Consider the following 19,364-nt stretch of genomic DNA (forward strand, 5'->3'; position numbering starts at 1 on the left):
GAGTCAAGTAACAGTCGTACAGTCATTACGGGCCGGCAGCAACTCGGACGCTGCGGCCCGCGGCAAGAAGTTCGAGAGAGGTCAATCAGGGAATGCTCCAGAATGCTCTTCTGCTGCTCATGAAAACAAAACTTGGGAGTATTTATTTTACATTATATACAGAGAGGTGAGAGTCAAGTAACAGTCGTACAGTCATTACGGGCCGGCAGCAACTCGGACGCTGCGGCCCGCGGCACGAAGTTCGAGAGAGGTCAATCAGGGAATGCTCCAGAATGCTCTTCTGCTGCTCCCGGTCTCCGTCTTTTAAACCCTTCGATCTCGGGAAGACGCGTCATGTTCGGCCAATAGGAGAGCCCGCTCAGATGACGCCATCTTCGGCCAATGGAAGGCGCCCGTGCGGCGGTGTCACACCCGGCGGCTCACTGCGGTCTTGCCTTGCTGACTTGCAATGCTCCGTCAGCCTAGAGGGCAGGGGGTGACGGCGGACGAAGGCGGACACGCTCAATTACAGCCGTCATGTTGTCACGGCGCATTACAGCCGTCTTGGTTCGAGACCCCCTTTTCTTCGCAGCAGTGTCGGGCTATCCCTTCGCTTTCTGGAAAAGTCAAGCATTGAATAGTTCCCCGGCGGCACAGGACCTGGGGGCCGCCAACTTGTTTGCACGTGTCTTGCCTCAGGAATGTGGCATCCCTGCTTCTGCATTCCTCAATTGGCTGTGCTGCGATTCGATGTGGTCTGGGGAACTCGAATTAGCCTCAGGAAACGGCGCCACATCTAACAAGCGGCAGCATCGGCGTGTGAATACCCCTTCGTGCTGTATCTAGTTTCAACGCAAACTAGGCGCGCGAGAACGCAGCTATGTCAGGCCATTAGCCTTCGAACGCACCGTGGATTGTCTCCAAGACAGGATGCACGATGCAGCACTCAGCCGCTTCCCTCCCTTGGGCGCGCGAGAATACACCGCCGCATCGAGCCACCATCCTTATCAGCTCACCCTTGCCGAGCTTTCGCTCGTACCTACAGCATGCGACCTGCGGCTGCGATGTTATCGCGCTTGAACTTTATAGGGAACCTCACAGTGATGGCGGAAGTCCATTTTAGCAACAAAAACTCTGGGATTAAAAAAAAGGAGGCGTGGGGGCGTGCTCATTTTTCTGAAGGCAGAGTGGCGAAGAAAGCCCAGTATTCAATAATATCTATGGGCGCCTCACTGGACTTATCGAAGTAATAAAGAACTAAATTTTTGATGCAGCTTCCTTGCGGACGGGCATTAATTACAGGCAAGAAAATAAGGAGAGAGAGAGACACGTTCTTTAATGAGTGATAGAGATGTATGCCTCGCCACGCGCATAGCAGGCTACGCCAGATTAGATTGGTGTTGCATGAAATTACACAAGCGCACGCACACAAACGCACACGCGCACGCACAACTAATATACGCAATCCTTTACAGTAACGGGCATCTAGAGCGTCTGGTTCAAGCCAGTGTCTCGGAGGTAGACTAAAAGCGTTTTCGCGGCGCGCAGAGCAGTAGCTCCTACGTCCAAGAACATGGTGCAGCTCCGAAGAGCTGCGCCATATGCCGGGGTACGGCATGAAACAGTGCTTGAGAGCAATTAATAAAGAAATAAGAGCCCGCTCTGTTTGTTTTCTGTTTGGCCAGCTGAGGGTAATAATGTGTACATTCCTCTGGGTACGAGATATGTTGTGTTATCCTCTACTTGATCACTTGACCTTCACTTTGCCGCTTGAAGTATTCGCGTGAATGCTTCCTACTATGGTATATCCCGGCTATGCGTGCTGTATCACACTCCTCGGAACCTGAGAGCCGTCTTTGCAAAGTAAATGGGTGTTATCTATATACGATTCTCCAAAGCACAAGAAAATTTCCCAATCGCATATAAAGTGACTTTAACAAGTAGCTGTGATGACCTTACGCAACTTCCGCACCTACGTGCAATAGCGTGTAATCAAACTTCACACTGAAAAGCAAGTACTGAGTCACCTCTTAAACTTTGCACAATTTGAGGTTCGACTAGCGAAATGGAGGGCGCAAATTTCGAAAGTCACGTTGCATGTTGCCCATCGACCAGGAGGAAAGCTTCCGGACACGGTTTCTTTGTCAATATTACATACATCGATGAAGAATCCGTAAGGCATTAAACGATTGAAATTGAGGTACTGTACCGGAGACCAGCAGCTCCCCAACGAGCGCCTTTATTCAAAAGTAAGGTGTACGGGCAGTATCAGAACCTTATAATGAAAGCCCAGTCAGAGCCTGGTGAACGCGATATGTTTAGAAGGAATATTTGGAAGGGAAGCTGTCTAAAGCATTTACCTGCTACTATATATGAAAGATGACAAAAGATTATATCCAAACATGTCATGAATGCCTTCTAAACAAGGCGAAATATGGGCCTAGTGGAAGCAAAATGGTTAAAACAGCGCATTGTGCTGGGTCATTTAAGGTTGTCCATCTAGATTTAGCGGAACTGCGAAGAAAAAAATGACAGGGGTAAACAGGACGCCCTCGTCTGCGATGGAATTGCCGATAAGACGACCCTTGGAAATGTTGTTGGCAATCATCCGAGGAGGTAAATGAAATAAAAGAAGCCTAAAATGCACGCAACAAAACACAGGCGAAAAGTTGGCTGTGGTAGTGAAAAAGTAGAGGTGGGACTATAAGACTCGTCTATGTGCCTGTACATAAGGAATTATTCAAGAATGAAATGCCAGATAGCCTGGCGAGAGTGAGCATTATATAGTGAGCCGCTTTTTTTGGTATTACCAGTGTCAACATAAATTACTACAGCTACATTCAGGTCATATCCTATCATGCGTGACTTTTTAAACCCAGCTACAACTAATTTTGCAGAGTATCGACACCTATTACTCCCCTGGCGCATAAATGTCTTTCAAACTCGTAGAACTGATGTAACTTTCACTCGATTACGGCGTCGAATACGTTCCTTAATATTTTATCAACACAGGGCTGGTCTGGATCCCTCCACGCAGTGTCCGTTCTGTGGTGAAGATGATACAATTGACCATTTTTTTCTAATTCGATATACCATTTACGCATTTTCGAAATAAAATTTATAAAATTGGTCTGAATTTTGCAATTTCTGACATTCTTTCTCTCGGAGCTCCTCTCTTAGTCACTGTCACAAGGGTGCAAGCTCAGCAGTTGAAGAGTTTATGTATAGTTGTTTCAAAAGATTTTTATTGCGATAGCAATTATAAAAAGACGTACTCCAGGCGAATTCCCGGCGTCATCCTCACCGTCGGCATCGCCATAATTTTCCGTATAAAGTTCGAGTGCGATAACATCGCGGCCGGTTGGTGCGCGTCTACTCTTCTAGTACAGCTGCGGCGGCTGAGCGTGGCCGCGTGCCTTTTATATTGGAGGCAATCTACGTGCGCTGGGATCAAAGGCTAGCCGGCTGGATATAGCTGATGGCTTCGTGTACGTTGTGTTGTCGCCCACTTAGTTCGCGCTGAAGTGAGAGGCAGCACGAAGTGTAATTAGCTCGCCTCTGCTACTATTCTTCACACCAGCGTTCTGACAGGGAGTGTCCGCGGTTATCGAGTCAGATGCATTCGTGTTTTCCTGTGCGCGCGTGTAAACGTGCTTGTTAATTTAGTTAGTAAGCGAATGTTTACAACAGTTTATGCAGCTATAAAACAACTAACCTTACTTCACATAACTGTCAAAATAAAGATCTATCGCTCTCAATGCTTCGCCTAGCTGTCGGGCGAAACGGTGACTTTTAAAGCGAAGCTTTCTTTGCCGTTTCCTTCGACTTTCCCCACTGCTACTGCTGCCGCTGCTGCTGTGGCTGATGTGGCTGCTGCTGTCCGGCACATCACATCGGCGGGTGGTTCAGAGCGTGTATATGCATGGAAGGAGCGTGGTAGAGAACAAAAGAGACGCGAAGAACTCGTTTGAACCGCACCGCTGGATGTGTGAACGGTTGTTATGAGCGTCCCCTTTATAACGGGGCAGTGCGTTGCGCCACCAAGCTCTTGCTATTATACTGCCTAATGTCCTACCTAGTTTAAAAAAGAAAAAAAAAACGAAAGGAAAGAAAACCCACGCTGCATTCCCATAACTAAATTTTCTGACCCCCTATTGTGAACTTTCTTTTTGTACGTCTCCGTTTTTTGTCGTTTCCCTACTTTTCTTCTACCAATCCTCCGATCGCCTCTTACTAATCTCTACTGCGGAAATATTTACTTTCCGCCTGCTCTCGCTCAACCCAAGGGCTTCAAAGAGGCCAGTGGTGCCTAAATCGACCACTGGGCTGCTATCTTCACATTCTAATAAAACATGCTACATTGTTTCCCTAGCTTTACCGCCGCAAGCACATGTTTCGTCTTCCTTCTTATATCTCGCTTTACAGGTGCGTGTTCTAAGGCATCCTGATCTCGCTTCGAAAGGTAATGAGCTTCCCTTTGAGTTACGATAAATTGTTTCTTTCCTGATTTCCGTTTTTCTTCTTAAGTAGTTACTCACGGCAGGTTTATTTTCCATTTCCGCCACCCCTAGATTATTTCCGCCTCTTTCACTTTCCGCTTGACGTTCTTTGTTGCTGCGTTGCTCACCCTACAGGCCACATATTTACTGGCAAGCTTCCCTCCACTGTGAATGAATCTTTTTCCTGTAAAAATACCTAAACAATCTCCCAGCCCATTTACTTTCTTCCATATTCCTCAGTCGTTCTTCATAATAAACTTTGCTGTGAGCTTCCCTCACTTCAAAACTTGCCCAGCCCTTATCACCCTGCACAGCTTCATTTGTAGTCTTCCCATAAGCGCCAAATGCGAGACGTCCCACTGGCCTTTGGCTGCCATCGAGTCTTAATAGTACCCGTACCCCTGGTTTCAAGCAAACAATCGCATTTCTAAAAGAAAGTCCTGAAACAATTACACCTTTCCACATACTCCGGAGCACCACATACCTATTGTATCCCCATAGCAGTCTGTGTTTCATTATGGCTGCATTTCTCTTCCCCATTACTGTTATTGTATTTTTTTATTGTATTGTTATTTATATTCTTTTACCCGAGGTATTTCCTGGCTCTGTATTGGCACTGTATGTTCACTATGTTCATTGAATACCATAACACCTCATATTTTACGCCAAACTTCAAACCTAAATTCTCGCCTTCCTGTTTATAGATATCAGCCAGACATTGCAAATCACTTTGCTTGTTAGCTAACAGCACAATGTCGTCCGCATAAAATAAACGTGGAAGCTGCTGTTCTACTACTTTACCCACCTGTTTGTATGAGAGATTAAACCCGATATTGCTTCCTTCTAGTGCCCTCTCCATCCTCACCAGAACATCATAAACAGCAGTGGGCATAAATGGCACCCCTGCCTCAGTCCCTTGTTGATATCAACTTTCTTCTCGCTCCTCATCCCTTAATTAATTAAATTATGGGGTTTTACGTGTCAAAACCACTTTCTGATTATGAGGCACGCCGTAGTGCAAGACTCTGGAAACTTCGACCATTTTGGGTTCTTTAACGTGCACCTAAATATAAGTATACGGGTGTTTTCTCATTTCGCTCCCATCGGAATGCGGCCGCCATGGCCGTGATTCGATCCCGCGACCTCTTGCTCAGCAGCCCAACACCATAGCCAGTGAGCAACCACGGCGGGTTTCCTCATCCCTTCCCATTCAACGCAAAGGGTATTTTCTAGGCAAATCTCTCTCAAAAGCTGTAGACAATCGTGGCATAAGCCTTCCGTTGTCAGAATATCCCACAAAATGCTGCGGACTACGTTGTCATCCGCTCCCGTAATGTCTAAAAAGGTCACATATAACGGTCTGTTTTCTACTCTTGATATTTCAATACCCTGAGTAAGAACAAGTAAGTTATTATCCAAACGCCTACCTATACTGAAGTCATTCTGAAGTTCTCCCAAAATGCCATTATTATCTGCCCATGCTTCAAGCTTTAATTTAATTGCCTGTATTGCTAACCTTTATATTACCGATGTAATGTTAAACGGTCTATACGAGTATATTTTATGTTTCTCCCCCTTACCTTTATGAATTAAATTCATTCTACTTTGTCGCCAACTGTCTGGTATTCGTCTATCTTTTAAAGCTTTTTCCACTGCTCTTTCACCAGAGCTTCCTTACTTGTTGGTCCTAGTTCATTAATCAGCCTAACGGCTACCTCGTCTAGTCCTGTGGCTGTGCGCTTAGGAATTTTCTCTTTGGCTTTCTTCCAGTTGAAATTTGTCAGTACCAGATTCTTTTCCATCTGGTTCTCTTTCATGCTACTTCTCTCTATGGTGCACACCAAGCAGCCAGACCAACCGCAGCAATCATCAACACGACCTACCCTCATTGATGCATCTCTGTATGCCAACTGGACTCCGCCGAAGTGAGACCACCATGTTTTATCGCTTATGGCTAGGGGTGGCCTTCACGATATCCTACTCGTTTCGCATTGGTATGGCCGACAACGCTCTCTGCAATGCCTGTCTTTGCGAGGAGACGCTGGAACACATTCTGTGCGACTGTCCTGAATATAATGTTCAGAGACAGTCCATGGCGTCCGTTCTAGCGCACCTGGACAATAGACCATTGTCAGTTGCAACCATTTTCACATATCGCCGACAGAAGACATCGCAGCTGAAAGCGACGAAGGGACTACTTCGGTTTATGAAGGATACGGGCTTGGACAAGCGGCTGTGACAGTGATGTCGCGTACCGTGCAAGAGTGACGGACTGTAACTGACGATGTGTTTGCTGTGTTATGTGCTCTCTCTCTCTCCTCCCATCTTTCATCCCCCCCATCCGGCTCCCATGTGTAGGGTAGCAAACCGGTTAGGCTAAACTGGTTAACCTCCCTGCCTTCCTTCTCCACTTTTTCCTTCCTTCCTTTCATACTACTGTTTTCTTCAAATACAACCTCGTCATTGATTTGGAAAGATTCATGTGTTACTTTTCGGATGCAATTTAATGCCGCGTCCCTTTCCAGTTTGTTTCCATCTTCGTCTAGAATACGTTGTTGAATTGTCATTGACTTCCTGCCTAATAATTTTATGTGGTTTGCTCCCCGGTAAGGATCTGGTAAGCTTCCCGTAAGGATCTGAGTATGTCAGCCGCATGCGCCATAACACAATTTTATATTTCTGTAAGTTTCCTTCTCATGATCAGGCTCAACTGTGAGTAACTGTCCTATGTAAGCGTATTGCTTCGCATACTCTTGAGGCTGACTGGCAGTACTGAATTCTTGTTCCCTTGACAGGCTATTGATCATTATCTTTGTTTTCTGCGTATTAATATTCAACATACCTTTATACTCTCTCTGTTAAGGTCCTCAATCATGTGTTGTGACTGGTCCCCAGTGTTGCTGAATAGGACAATGTCATGTGCAAACCGAAAGTTGCTGAGATATTCGCCGTTGATCCTTACCCCTCAGCCGTCCCAATTTAATAGCATGAATACTTCTTCTAAGCACGCTGTGAATAACGTTGGAGAGATTGTATCTCCTTGTCTGACTCCTTTCTTTACAGGTATCTTCCTACTTTTCTTCTGGAGAATTAGGGTAGCTGTGGAATCTTTGTAGGTCTTTTCCAAGATGTTTACGTAAGCATCCTCTACTCCTTGATTACGTAGTGCCTCCATGACTGCTGGTATCTCTACTGAATAAATGCCTTTTTGTAATCTATGAAAGTCATGTAGAGAGGTTGACTGTACTCTGCAGATTTCTTCATTACCTGATTCATTACATGGATGTGATCCATTGTACAGTACCCCGTCCTGAAGCTAGCCTGTTCCCTTGGTTGGCTAAAGTCAAGTGTTGCCCTTACTATATTGAAAATTATCTTCGTGAATATTTTATACAATACTGGAAGTAAACTAATGGGCATATAATTTTTCAATTCTTTAACGTCTCTATTTTTATGGATTAGTATAATGTTGGCATTCTTCTAGTTTTATGGTACCCTTGAAGTCGTGAGATATTTCGTATAAAGGGCTACAAGCTTTTCAAGCATGATGTCTCCTGCATCTTTGAACAAATCGACGGTTATTCTACCTTCACCTGCTGCCTTTCCTGTTTCATGTCTTCTAAGGCCCTTCTAACTTCATCGCAAGTTAGAGAAGGAGCCTCTGTAACCTGTTCATTACTACTTTCAAAGGGGGTGTCCTGGATGCTCTGGGTATTGTACAGGTCAGTGTAGAATTATTCGAATGCTTTTGCTATACCTTCGAAATTGCTGATGATATTGCCCTGCTTATCTTTCAGTTCATACATCTTCACTTGTCCTATGCCAAGTTTTCTTCTCCCTGATTTCATGCTGCGTCCATTTATTTCTGCGTCCTCAGTCTTTTCTACGTTTCAATTTCGAATATCCTTTATTTTCTTCTTGTTGATCAGTTCTGACAATTCCGTGAACTCTATCTGATATATCGAGTTAGACTGTTTCATTCTTTGTCGTTTCTTTATTAGCTCCTTCGTTGCTTGAGAGAGCTTACCCACTGGTTGCCTTAGTGCATAGCTTCCCACTTCAAGTGCTGTTTCTGAAGCCAGCCTAGTTACGGTTTCATTAATTGTCTCTATGTCTCGCTGCTCTAAGGCTGCATATTTACTTGCAAGTACCAGCCTGAATTGGTCCGCTTTTATCCTTACTGAGTCTAAGTTGGCCTGTTTCTTCTTGACCAATTTTACTCTTTCTCTATTCAAATCCAGGTGAACCCTAGACCTCAATAACCTATGATCACTGCACTCTACCCTTCCTAACACTTCTACATCCTGCACTATTCTGGTATCGGCAGAAAGTATGAAATTGATTTCATCCCTTGTTTGACCATTAGGGCTTTTCCAGGTCCACTTTTTGTTGCTACGCTTTCGGAAGAAGGTGTTCATTATTCATAGCTTATTCCTTTCCCATAATTCTACCGACGTCTCTCCTGCAGTGTTTCTAGAGCCGACGCCTTAGTTGCCAATTGCTTGTTCTCCAGCGTGCTTTTTCCTCACTTTCGCATGGAAGTCGCCCATCACTACAGTATACTGAGTTTGCACTTTTCTCATGGCTAATTCCACGTCGTCATAAAACTGATCTGCTTCATCACCATCATGACTCTAGGTTGGAGTGTAGGCTTGTACCACCTTTCATCTATACCTCTTATTAAATTTTATTACGACTACTGCTACCCTCTCATTAATGCGGTAGAATTCGTCAATGACGCCCGCTATATCCTTATGTATTAGGAATCCTACCCCGTATAACTTCCTATCTGGGAATCCTATGTAGCAGAGGACGTGGCCGTTAGTCAGCACTGTATAAGCCTCACCAGTTCTTCTAACCTCACTAAGGCCAATGATATCCCAAACAATGCCTGATCGTTCCTCAAAGAGTCCTGCAAAATTAGCATCACTGGGAAGAGTTTCGGTGTTAATTGTTTACAGGGTCAGTTTCGATTGGCGCCCTGTTCAGACCGAGAGATTCCTAGCACACTCTGCTGCGTTACAGGTCTGACCGCCGCCTTGATCAGGTACTTCGCAGCTGCTGGGGACTGAGGGCTGTGGGTTAATTGTACGAATCATCAGGGAACAGTGGCCAGATACCGCACCAGGGAGGCCAATTCCTGTTCTAGTGAGGGAGTGTCTTTCCTCAAGCTTAGTGGGCCTTCCTAATTTGATTAGTTATTTCCCATTTACTGGCTACTTCATCCTGGGGCAACTGCGCTTTTTTTTTCCCTGCCTGTGCTCTCGGGATGCTTTCTGTCGTTCGGCGATCTTTTCTCGTATCTTCCTCTTCCACAAGCTTTTCGGTTTCTTTTTCCTTTCCAACGAACATGTTATTTCTCTCTCCGTATTTCTGTCGTTATTACACTTAGAATCTCACTATATTCCAACTCCTGGCTTTTTACTTTACTTTTTGTTATTTGTTCAGCGTTCAAATTTGGACTGGCCATTTTGCACTTCTTGCTCTCTTTCCCAACCACGTATCCCATTTTCAAAGTGATGCGTTTATGGTCACTCCCTATCCTGCTATACTCTTCCTCGTCAAAGAACATTTCTCTAAACTTATCATGAATTCCTTCTGTCATCAGACAGTAATCAATGGTGGATTGCGGGTTTCCCACTTCCCACGTGGTCTGCCCTTCACACTTAGGCCCTGTATTCACGATAACGAGGTTATGTTGCTCGCAAAGATCTAGCATTGACTTCCCTTTGTTTCGGTATAGCATCTAGATCCTGTATGTGGGCATTCAGGTCAGTGGCGTAGGCAGGGGGAGAGGTTGCTACGGGGCCTCAGGACACCCCCCCCCCCCCCTCCTAAATGTTTCCGGCCGGCGCCCTGTTCCCTTTTATGTCTGGCACGTCGCCAATGAACAAAGGCGCATATCCTTCGAACGCCCGCCCCAGACAAGTACAGGATGGTACACGCCTTCAGGCAGACCAAGGGCTTGCTCAAGGTAAAAGTAGTAATATTATGCACCAAGCATGGGAAATTTACCAGAGAATAATGGATGCTTCCCGCCCCCCCCCCCCCCTCTCCCCGAAATGCAACCTGAGCGCACCCCGAAAAAAAATCCTGCCTACACGCCTGCTCGCATGTCATATGTATAGATAACGTTCGGACCCTTTGGCTGAGAATCCTTGTCTATGTGTATGAAGTTTTTTTTTATTGAAATTATAAAAACCGCCGTTAATTAGCGCCATAGAATTTGCAAGCACAGTCTGGCACAGCTTGTTGTTTAGAAATTGCGAAGACGTACGACAAACTATTACAGCCAAGTTGTCATTTGACATGCCATAAACACGAAATGACCATTTCTTCCCAGTCGAACAATGTAAGTGGCGCTGGAAATTCGGAAGCGGTAAAAACGCTGCGAGTACGCGCACGCTGCGTTGCGGCTTCGTGCGCGAGAGATGCATTTTCGCGATCAGCGAGCCTCTCGCAAACGCCGTAGAGCGGCGTCCGCGCGCTTCCTCGACGTCATGCCTCTTTCCTCCTCTCCTGTTCGGGCGAAGGACTTCCGGTGGAGCCGTGAGGCGACGCGTTGGACCGCGATGCAACGACCGGGCTCACAGTGCGTGTGGTCGCTTCGCTTATGCTAGCTCGCGGCGTTGTCGCCCAGCATCGAGAGCCCATTCCATTGTCGTCCGTGGTAGCCGCTTAGGATTACGATCATTGGACGCCGACGCGGAACCCACAACAGTAAGTACAACCCATTCTTTCGGCGCACAGAGTCTGATAAAGCCTGTACGGTTTCCTTGCGGGTCCCGTCTGAAGATGCACAACGAGCGCCGTCGTCGCGTCGTGCACCTACGAACGGACGCCGCCGCTCTCGAAAACGCACTTCGGTGCGGGCTGCTGCTGCGCCTTTCTTTCCGTGTTCGCGTATTGATTGTGCTTGTCTGCGTCGGCCGGCTACAGCTATTGACTTGATCGTTAGCCGAGGCGTGTTTGTTGTGCTTATTGATTGTAGCGGCCACTCGCCTTTACTTTTCGCGGCGGAGCAGCGCATTCTCTCGATCGCGAAGGGCGCTCGGCGGCAGGTAGGCTGCCGCCGCTGCCGCTAGCCTAGGTATCGCGGTCGCCGCGTCCGAACCCGGCGCCCGCTTGCTTCGGCTGCCGCCGCTACCCCGCGAATTTCGTAAGACCAGTTGGAACGTCATCCGTGGAGTTGCGTGGTCTTGAGGCAGTCGCATTTTTCCTTCGAAATCTTCCGTGCATGTGCGAGGATAACGCGCGTAGCGTCATGCGATTTTTTACTGTTCTTGAGGGAACGCGTAGACGTCCGCCCGGCAGATGTTTCAAGTCTCCCGACCATTCGTTTATTCGTACGCGGCTCATATTCGTTGACGCCTCGTCGCTGGCGCGCGTAAGCAAGCTTGCTTTACCACATGTGACATCTACGCACTGTATATCGCACTCTACTTGGCTGGAAGAGGTCACTTAGTTTAGAAAAATAGTACTTGTGCAACACTATACGGATTGCCGATCGAGCCATTGCAGCATATCCTGGTCTACGCAAGCCAACTTCGTGCTCTTGCCGCGGTCTGGGAGGCGCCGCCGCCGCGCATGGCGCGCACGCGTTCTGTGTACACTTGTGCGCGTTCCTTACGCGCTTGTGTCCTGTCGTTCCACGCGTTCGTTTTCCTTGTTTCGGTAAGTTCCTTTTCTCTTCGCTTCCTTTGCCGGCGGTCGGCGACAGCTTCTTCTTCTTTTTTTTTTCTTCGAATTTGTACACGCGGTACACGTCCGTGCGCCGTTTTGTTTGCGTTGGTGCTGCTCTTTGAAAAACTGGTTTCGTCGATTCGAGGTCTCTTTCTCTCGCCCTCGCGGCGGCAGGCGGGCGGCCCAGTCGGCCGCGCGCGCGCCGGCGGGAGTGGCTACGGCGAGGGAGGCAGCAAAACAAAAGAAGGGTCATGGAAAAGAAAGAGGAGGGGGGGGGGGCGCGAAATAGGGGCCAGCCGCCGAGAGCCTGCACAAAGGGAGCCAGAGAAACGACCCAGCCGGCAGCGAGGGCCTCCTCGGGCGACCCCTCCGTCGCTGGAATCGGACGCACCCGGCGAGCCCGCGCTCCATGCATCCAGCGAGCCTCCCCCTCCCCCCCGCCCCCTAATTAACGTCCATTTCCGGTTTAATCGTTCTTTGCCTTGCCCAGCCGCGCCAGCGTCGCCAACCTCCCCCGTCTCCCTTCGCCTGCTCGCTCTCCGTGGCGCGCGGTTACCGCCGCGGTCTATGCGCCGGATTTGAAGCAGGCACTCCCGCTTTTCTGCTAGCAGACGGGTTTGTTTCGATCCCGGCACCACCACGGCCAACGACAACAACAAGCAACAAAACTTTAAGCTGCTTATCCTTGCACGAGGAAAGTTTTGTTACTTCGGCCGAATTCGCCGAACTTTTCATTCGTAAGTTGTTTACCGTTGACCGGCCGCCTTCGCTAGTACAACACGATTGTGTAGCCGCTACTCTTACGAGCTGTTCTGTCAGAAGAACGTTTTGTTGAATACGGCGCCTCGGCGCCGAATTCCCAAATACTTTTTTTTTAAATGTAAGGACATTTGGTCATTGGCTGAGCGCCTTCACTAACGATATGTTCGCCATAATTATTGACCGGCACTTGTTCTTAACAGCTTTAGCGTGCGAAGCGCTTTGTTAATTCTGTTTTTCTTTATATGAGGTATCAGTCAATCGACATGTTTTATATATCATTAGCGAAGGCAATGGCGAAGAGCTCTTACGAACCAAAAGCTTTGTGAATTGGGCCGCTGATTCTTACCCGGCGATGGGGAGAAATCGAAAAGCTGGGTCGTTCCATTGCAGTAAAGTTGATAAAACGAATAACGAAAGCGGCATGGGCGCTTATTTGGGGGTATAGGTGTAAAAGCGTTTTACGTGCAAACGGAGGAAATTCTAGCCATGCATTCCTGTCGACCTATTGCAGTGGACAGGTTTGTTGGACACACGTCACTTAGTCACGTGATGGCTATGTGTGTTCATTTACTCATCCCATCTCTGTACATTCATAAAAGAAGGAATACGCACTTGCCATTTGAATAACTTGAACACTGAGACCATATGCGCCAGTATGCGCTCGCAAACTTTCATTGCAGGTTCCCGCCACGAGCCTGTTGCGACGTACGTCATTTCGCCCCACTACTTCTTCGTATGAGGCCCTGTATAAAATTTGCCGGTGACTTACCTGGTTTTTTTATGGATTAGAAGGACCAAGGCCGATGTCGATCTTTTTTTTTTGTAATATCTGGTGTTTCTTTTGCCCAAGGGCAAGTTTCCATACGTCATTTGTGGAGGTCATTTAGTGGTGCCTGAAACAACGCTTTAGACCTAACACTAGAGCATTACGCGGCTGTATCATTTCTGCATGTGCAGCTCCGTAGCTGCGCTTGTTGCGGCCATCTGCACGTTGGCGAGCTGCGAAAATAGTGCGCCAACGTTGAAGAGTTTGTAGCGCCAAGAGCAGCAGTGCACGGCATCGTGGTTGAGTGTCTGGCTCGGCTGCTGGAAAAACCACGCCGCCACTGGTTACCCACCGGTTGCCCCAATTGGCACAGGCGTCTTGAGCTCCAACACTCGGGTTTTCTTTAGGGCGGAACTGCCTTGGGGAAGGAGCGCGCGCCAGGGCATGTACCGTTGAACCCTGTGGGCACAACGAAACATTGTCAATGCACACCTAACTGCGAATCTATGCATGCAGCCCTCTGTGCCGTCACGTTTCCCGCCAAAACCTGCGCACTCGAGTACGTCAGTTTCAAAGGTCGAATTCAGCCAGGAACGGCCCACTGTAAAAAAAAATACGAAAAAAAAACAGCGTCTGTCCAAAGAAACGTCTCCTGAAGAAGGTAAGAAAATGCGACTGTGGCGCCGCCTTCATGCCCCCTGCGAACACATACGAACAAAAGGCACGTATGGTGTGTACCGCTATTGTTTTGGCACACTTATATAGAGGGGCTGTGAAGGTCGTGCATCAGGCGCATTTCCGATGACGTTTGTGCCAGAAGAAGCGCGTCCTGGCTGCTTTCGCTCACTTAGTGACGAACCCTTCACCTAATGGCCTTCATGCACATTATTATCGCTTCACTCTTCACAAAAGAAAGGTGCTCGTTTCCACTGGCGGCTTCTATTAGTCCTAACCATTTTTGACCTGAGATATCACAATGGCACCACACCTGTGCTATCGCTGTTGCGCCTGCATACAGTTGTGTGCTGGGGCGACATTGCCCAAACTAACGGTCAGAGGAGGGAACATTTCCACTGACATTGCAGCTTGTGGTGCCCTACCGCTGCAGAGGAAATCCAAGGTTTTATGCAATATTCAGTCTCGTGTCAGGGCCGGCTCGCCTTTCGCAAAGCAGTGACGTTTGCTGTAGCGCCCTTTCCGGTCTTTTGCATATGTCGTGCGTTTACAGAGGGTAGGCAAATAGAGTTTCACTAAACAAGAGAGGCAATAGAAGAAAAACCACAACATGTCAACATTTCTCTGGAACCCTCTACTGCGGGATTTTTCATTACGAGATTATGGCTGTAGAACGTAAAACTCCATGTTTTTTATTTATTTTGCTTTCATTTTCCTTCTTCCCTTTCTTTCTTTTCTCCTTTGGAGCCAAGCCTTGAGGTCATGGTTAAGCGCGGGGTTGACAAAGGTAACGAGCGCGCATCCATAAGCTAACCGGAAACGGCACTTACAATCATACGCTGAAATTGGGACTGAATTGCAGTTGAGTCAAGAATAACACACAGCTAATTACAGGATGCATTCCTTAGTGTTTGCTATGTACGTGTATGAATGCGATATGGTTAACCAACATTTCGTCATTTGATAGCCGATGCGAGGTTCTTATCTTGCCATAAGAGTGACTTCTAGACTATAGTCTTAATGAAGCAACCTTTACTAGAGTGCGTTGAGTGTGCTCTAGAGGCATTGCATGGCCGTAGAGACTGGTTAGACATACTCAGCAGCCTCGACTTAATGACCGCGCTAAGCAAATCTACCACAGTGTAACCCTTCACATAACCTAGCAACCCCAGTCGTAAATCTGAACGAATATTTACATATGCAAGGCTCAAGATTGATCTTCACTTGAATGCAATTGTACAGTGCTCAGTATCTGTTGTCACTTCGGTCCCCTGCAGCTGTCAAATACATCATCAGTGGGCATTCTGGTTATCTGTCGCACGAATTCGGAGTTCATGTCGCTGTTTTGCAGCTGCGACTTGCGGATTCATGTTGGCAACATCTTTAAAGTTGAGCCTTTCATCGAGCTGGCCCATATAGAGCACAAACTATGACGGCCGCAAGCTTGTTGTTGAAGCACGGGAGGTATCACTTGAAACAGTTTGTTGTCACTGGAATTGACTGCAGATTTATTGTAAGCAAAACAGTGTGGAGGAGGTAGCGTGAAAAACATCACGAAATGGAAGAGAATGAAACGGGACAACTGCTCGTCTTGTTTGGTTCACAGGTTGTATTGCGCCGGCTCCACTACGAAGTGTCTCGCTAGTCACTTATGTTTCGTTCCTCTTTGTCAGTGTTTTCTACGTCTGCCTTTTCAAGCCATGTTTTTTCCAGTAAGCGATTGTAGTATCGTGATCAAAACATTCAGGTGGCTACTTAGAACAGTCTGCTTTTATCCGCCGCGCAGCAGACTCGTAGCTTTTGCCGACACCATAATTGAAGATTTAATTTTCGATTTTAACGTCCAAAGGCGTGTCACGGTCTGTGAGGGAGATAGAGAAAGAAACGAGAAAAAGGAAAGGGCAGGGAGGTCAACCAGACGCGCGTCCGGTTTGCTACCAAGCACAGGGGCAAGGTGTGGTTAAAGAGACACTAAAGGAAATGTGAAATCAAGCTAAAGTGATAGATTAGTGCTCGAGAACCTGTAAGGTGTCAGTATTATCGCGAACAGAGCCTTAATAATCGAGAAATTGAGGTAAATGCAGGACTTGATTAGAGACTCCCCCGAGACATTCAAGTACTTGCCCGATGACGAAAGCACTCCTTAGTTAAATTTTCTCACTAGTACTCAACCACTCGTTGCAAAAAAATTACAAAAAATAGAAATAAATACACATTCTTGTATTGTATTATGAGACGAAATAAAATGCTACTTGTGCAGTTCTGCTTCATTTATCGAAAAAAGAACTGGTTGAAATTGCCCTTGAGGATGATGCGGGCGGTCGAAAGGTTTCGTTTTCGCTCGACTCCGCGCCGCCCACGCTTTGACGTTTCAGTAGTTTCGTTATCGCGCAGTGCTGCGCTGGTTTTGCTGGCTTGCAAAACTCGCACAAATTGCAAGTAGCAGAGAATTCAACTTCTATGTGAGGTCGCGGGATGCCCGAACGGTCTACGCCACTTCTCCAATGCCCAGTGGCATAGTTAGGTCGCCTGGCACCCGGGGTCCATAGGTCTTCTGTCCGGGGGCCCATAGGGCTCATCATGTCCGCGATGGTCTTGTTCAATCGTTCTGTTAAGCCGTTCGTTTGCGGGTGATAGGCTGTGGTGTTTCGGTGAGCCGTGCCGCTGAAGCTAAGCACTGTCTTTAGGGGTGTAGCCGTAAAGGCAGTCCCTCTGTCCCTTATGATCACCATTGTCGCACCGTGCCTCACAACCACGTTTTCAATAAAGAATCGCGCTGCTTCGACTGCGGTGCCGCTGGAAGGGCCTTGGTTTCTGCATAGCGTGCCAGGTAATCGGTGGCAACTATTACCCACTTATTGCCAGTATGAGAAGTCGGGAATGGTCCGAGAAGGTCCATCCCGATTTGGGCAAATGAGGTCTGGGGGCACCAGGACTGGTTGTAGTAGCCCAGCTGGTTTCATATGTGGTGGTTTGCGTCGTTGACAATCGAGGCACGTGCGCACGTAATGTTTCACAAATGCACATATTGGATGTGGCCCCATGTTCGAACTGCTAGACAACGAGAGCTCTTTTTTTTTTTAAAGTCGTTATTGTTGTTTTGCAGCTCCGCGTATATGTGGCGAGGCAGTTGGGCGCGTCCCTTTGTACATACTTCTGGGATGACTTGAGCGTGACATTGCAAGTACTAGAACATGGGCGGCAGTGAAACTGTGGATTTCCTTATTTGTTCAGCAGTATTCCTCGCGCGATGAATAATAAATCGGAAACACTTCTCAGAGGCAATATCAGTGCAGGAGGAATCTCTACACGTCGTATACTGTGGTACGGATACAGTGATGACATTAACACGCGTTGTGATGCTCTTGTGTAAGCGCTAATGTCAGATGAAACCTAAGTTCCTCTGTAGGGTATCTCCAGTACAGCTCGGTCGCTCTAAAAAAGCGAAACGTCTCGTCGTATTTTTCGTCATTATTCGATCCATTTCACATCATGTTACGTTGCTTTTATTAACCCTTGTCAGCTGTTTAGTTTTCCGTGGTAGCTGAACAGTTTCACGAGTATTCCAGTTGAGGCACGTACCTTTCGTTTCCGAGTCCGACTTGGCAGAAGCAAATGGTCCCAGCAGCCTCTATGAGGTCTGACAATACCTCAAACCATCTCCTTCGCCGCGTCGGTTTTCCTTCTCAAAAACTATCAGGCTTTCTTGGTAGCTTTCTTGCGACCCCATTGTAACAACGTGGGTGTGATATTTTTGTTTGTCGGTGTTTCCACGGTGACCAACTTGTACAATTGCTCTATTATTTATCAACTTCAATCTCGCCGCCTTAATTGTGCAGCTCGTATTCTCGCACCCGTTCGCCTTCTCCTGCCCTCTGTGGCCGGCGTGAGTGACCACGCTATCCCTGTATACCCTCGCCGACGGGAACTGTATGTGCGCACTTCGCCCTGCACCGCTCTGTCAAACACTTCTGGCGTGAACGCGCACAAGCCGGCTGACATGGCGTTGGCGCGGCCGCGCGCTCGATGTCGCCCGCGTGCGCGTCGCACTTATTCTGCGTTCAATTGTGCGGCCTCTGCCGCGCGGCGGCGACGCCTGCGACGCCCAGCGGAGGATTGCCTTGCGTTTCTTTTTAGTTTTTCAATTTCTTTCCTTTTCCCTCGCGCCACGATGTCGCCGCCGCCGCGCCGCCTGCTGCTTTGCGGCTGCTGCTGTTGCTGCTGGCATCGTGGTTGTCGGTTGTAGCAACAGGTGCGCCGTCTGCGTAGCCGATCCCCTCTCGCCGCGTGTTGATCGGCCCTACTCATCGCGGGCTCCAACTTCACTGGTCGCGACGGTGGGATAGAAGTGGGCTATTGTTTTGTCACGCACTTTCTCTCTCTCTCTCTCTGCTAGACAGCTTGACTTGCAGAGCTCCAGGCTCCTTTATGGCAAATGAAAAGGTGCCGTCTCTGCTGTAGCTGTCACTCATCCCTTATTTCTGAAATACGCCCTTTTCTGCGGAGCCGCAGCGGACGTGGCTAAATACGCGACAATAGTTAATTAATTTACGTATGCTTGCTGGTTAAACTCGTGATCAAAAACTTTTGTCCGCATTTATGCAGTTGCCGAAATGAACCCGGTCAGTGCTGAAAGCATGTGCACTTAGCGGGGGCTTGCCGATGTAGCTGCTGAGCACGAGGCCGTGGGTTCAAATACAGGTAGGGGGGTGACTGTGATACCAATAGGAGCACGATGCAAACACGCTCGTGTTCATTGCTTTGGGTGCACATTAAGGAACCCCACAGGATGAGTGAAATTCATCCGTAGCGCCCGTAGCTCTTTTGTATGCGGTGCGCGATTGTAATTATAATTGTAGCGCTTTTTGTATTCGGTGCGCGATTCTTGCTAAGGCCCCAAGCGCAAACTGCCGCGAATGGTCGCGGCGCGCCGCTGTTGGCGCTAGCGTCGGCCTGTTCATTAAAAGGACCACGAGCTCGTTTTAGCGGCCTCGCTCGTG

At 47.9% G+C, this 19,364-nt stretch overlaps 1 protein-coding gene across 2 annotated transcripts in view; it reads left to right on the top strand.

Annotated features, from left to right (window-relative positions):
- The first annotated feature begins 10,986 nt into the window (after positions 1–10,986).
- The window catches only part of LOC135905651 (LIM domain only protein 3-like), a 227,937-nt gene continuing 219,559 nt past the window's right edge, over positions 10,987–19,364 (top strand). The window contains exon 1 of one of the 2 annotated variants that reach the window (XM_070520916.1): positions 10,987–11,198. The gene's annotated coding sequence lies outside the window, so the exon portion shown is untranslated. The remainder of the gene's footprint in view (positions 11,199–19,364) is intronic. The other variant, XM_070520911.1, reaches the window with a different exon arrangement.

The sequence above is a fragment of the Dermacentor albipictus genome, chromosome 1 (assembly GCF_038994185.2).
Source record: "Dermacentor albipictus isolate Rhodes 1998 colony chromosome 1, USDA_Dalb.pri_finalv2, whole genome shotgun sequence".
Lineage (NCBI taxonomy): Eukaryota > Metazoa > Arthropoda > Arachnida > Ixodida > Ixodidae > Dermacentor > Dermacentor albipictus.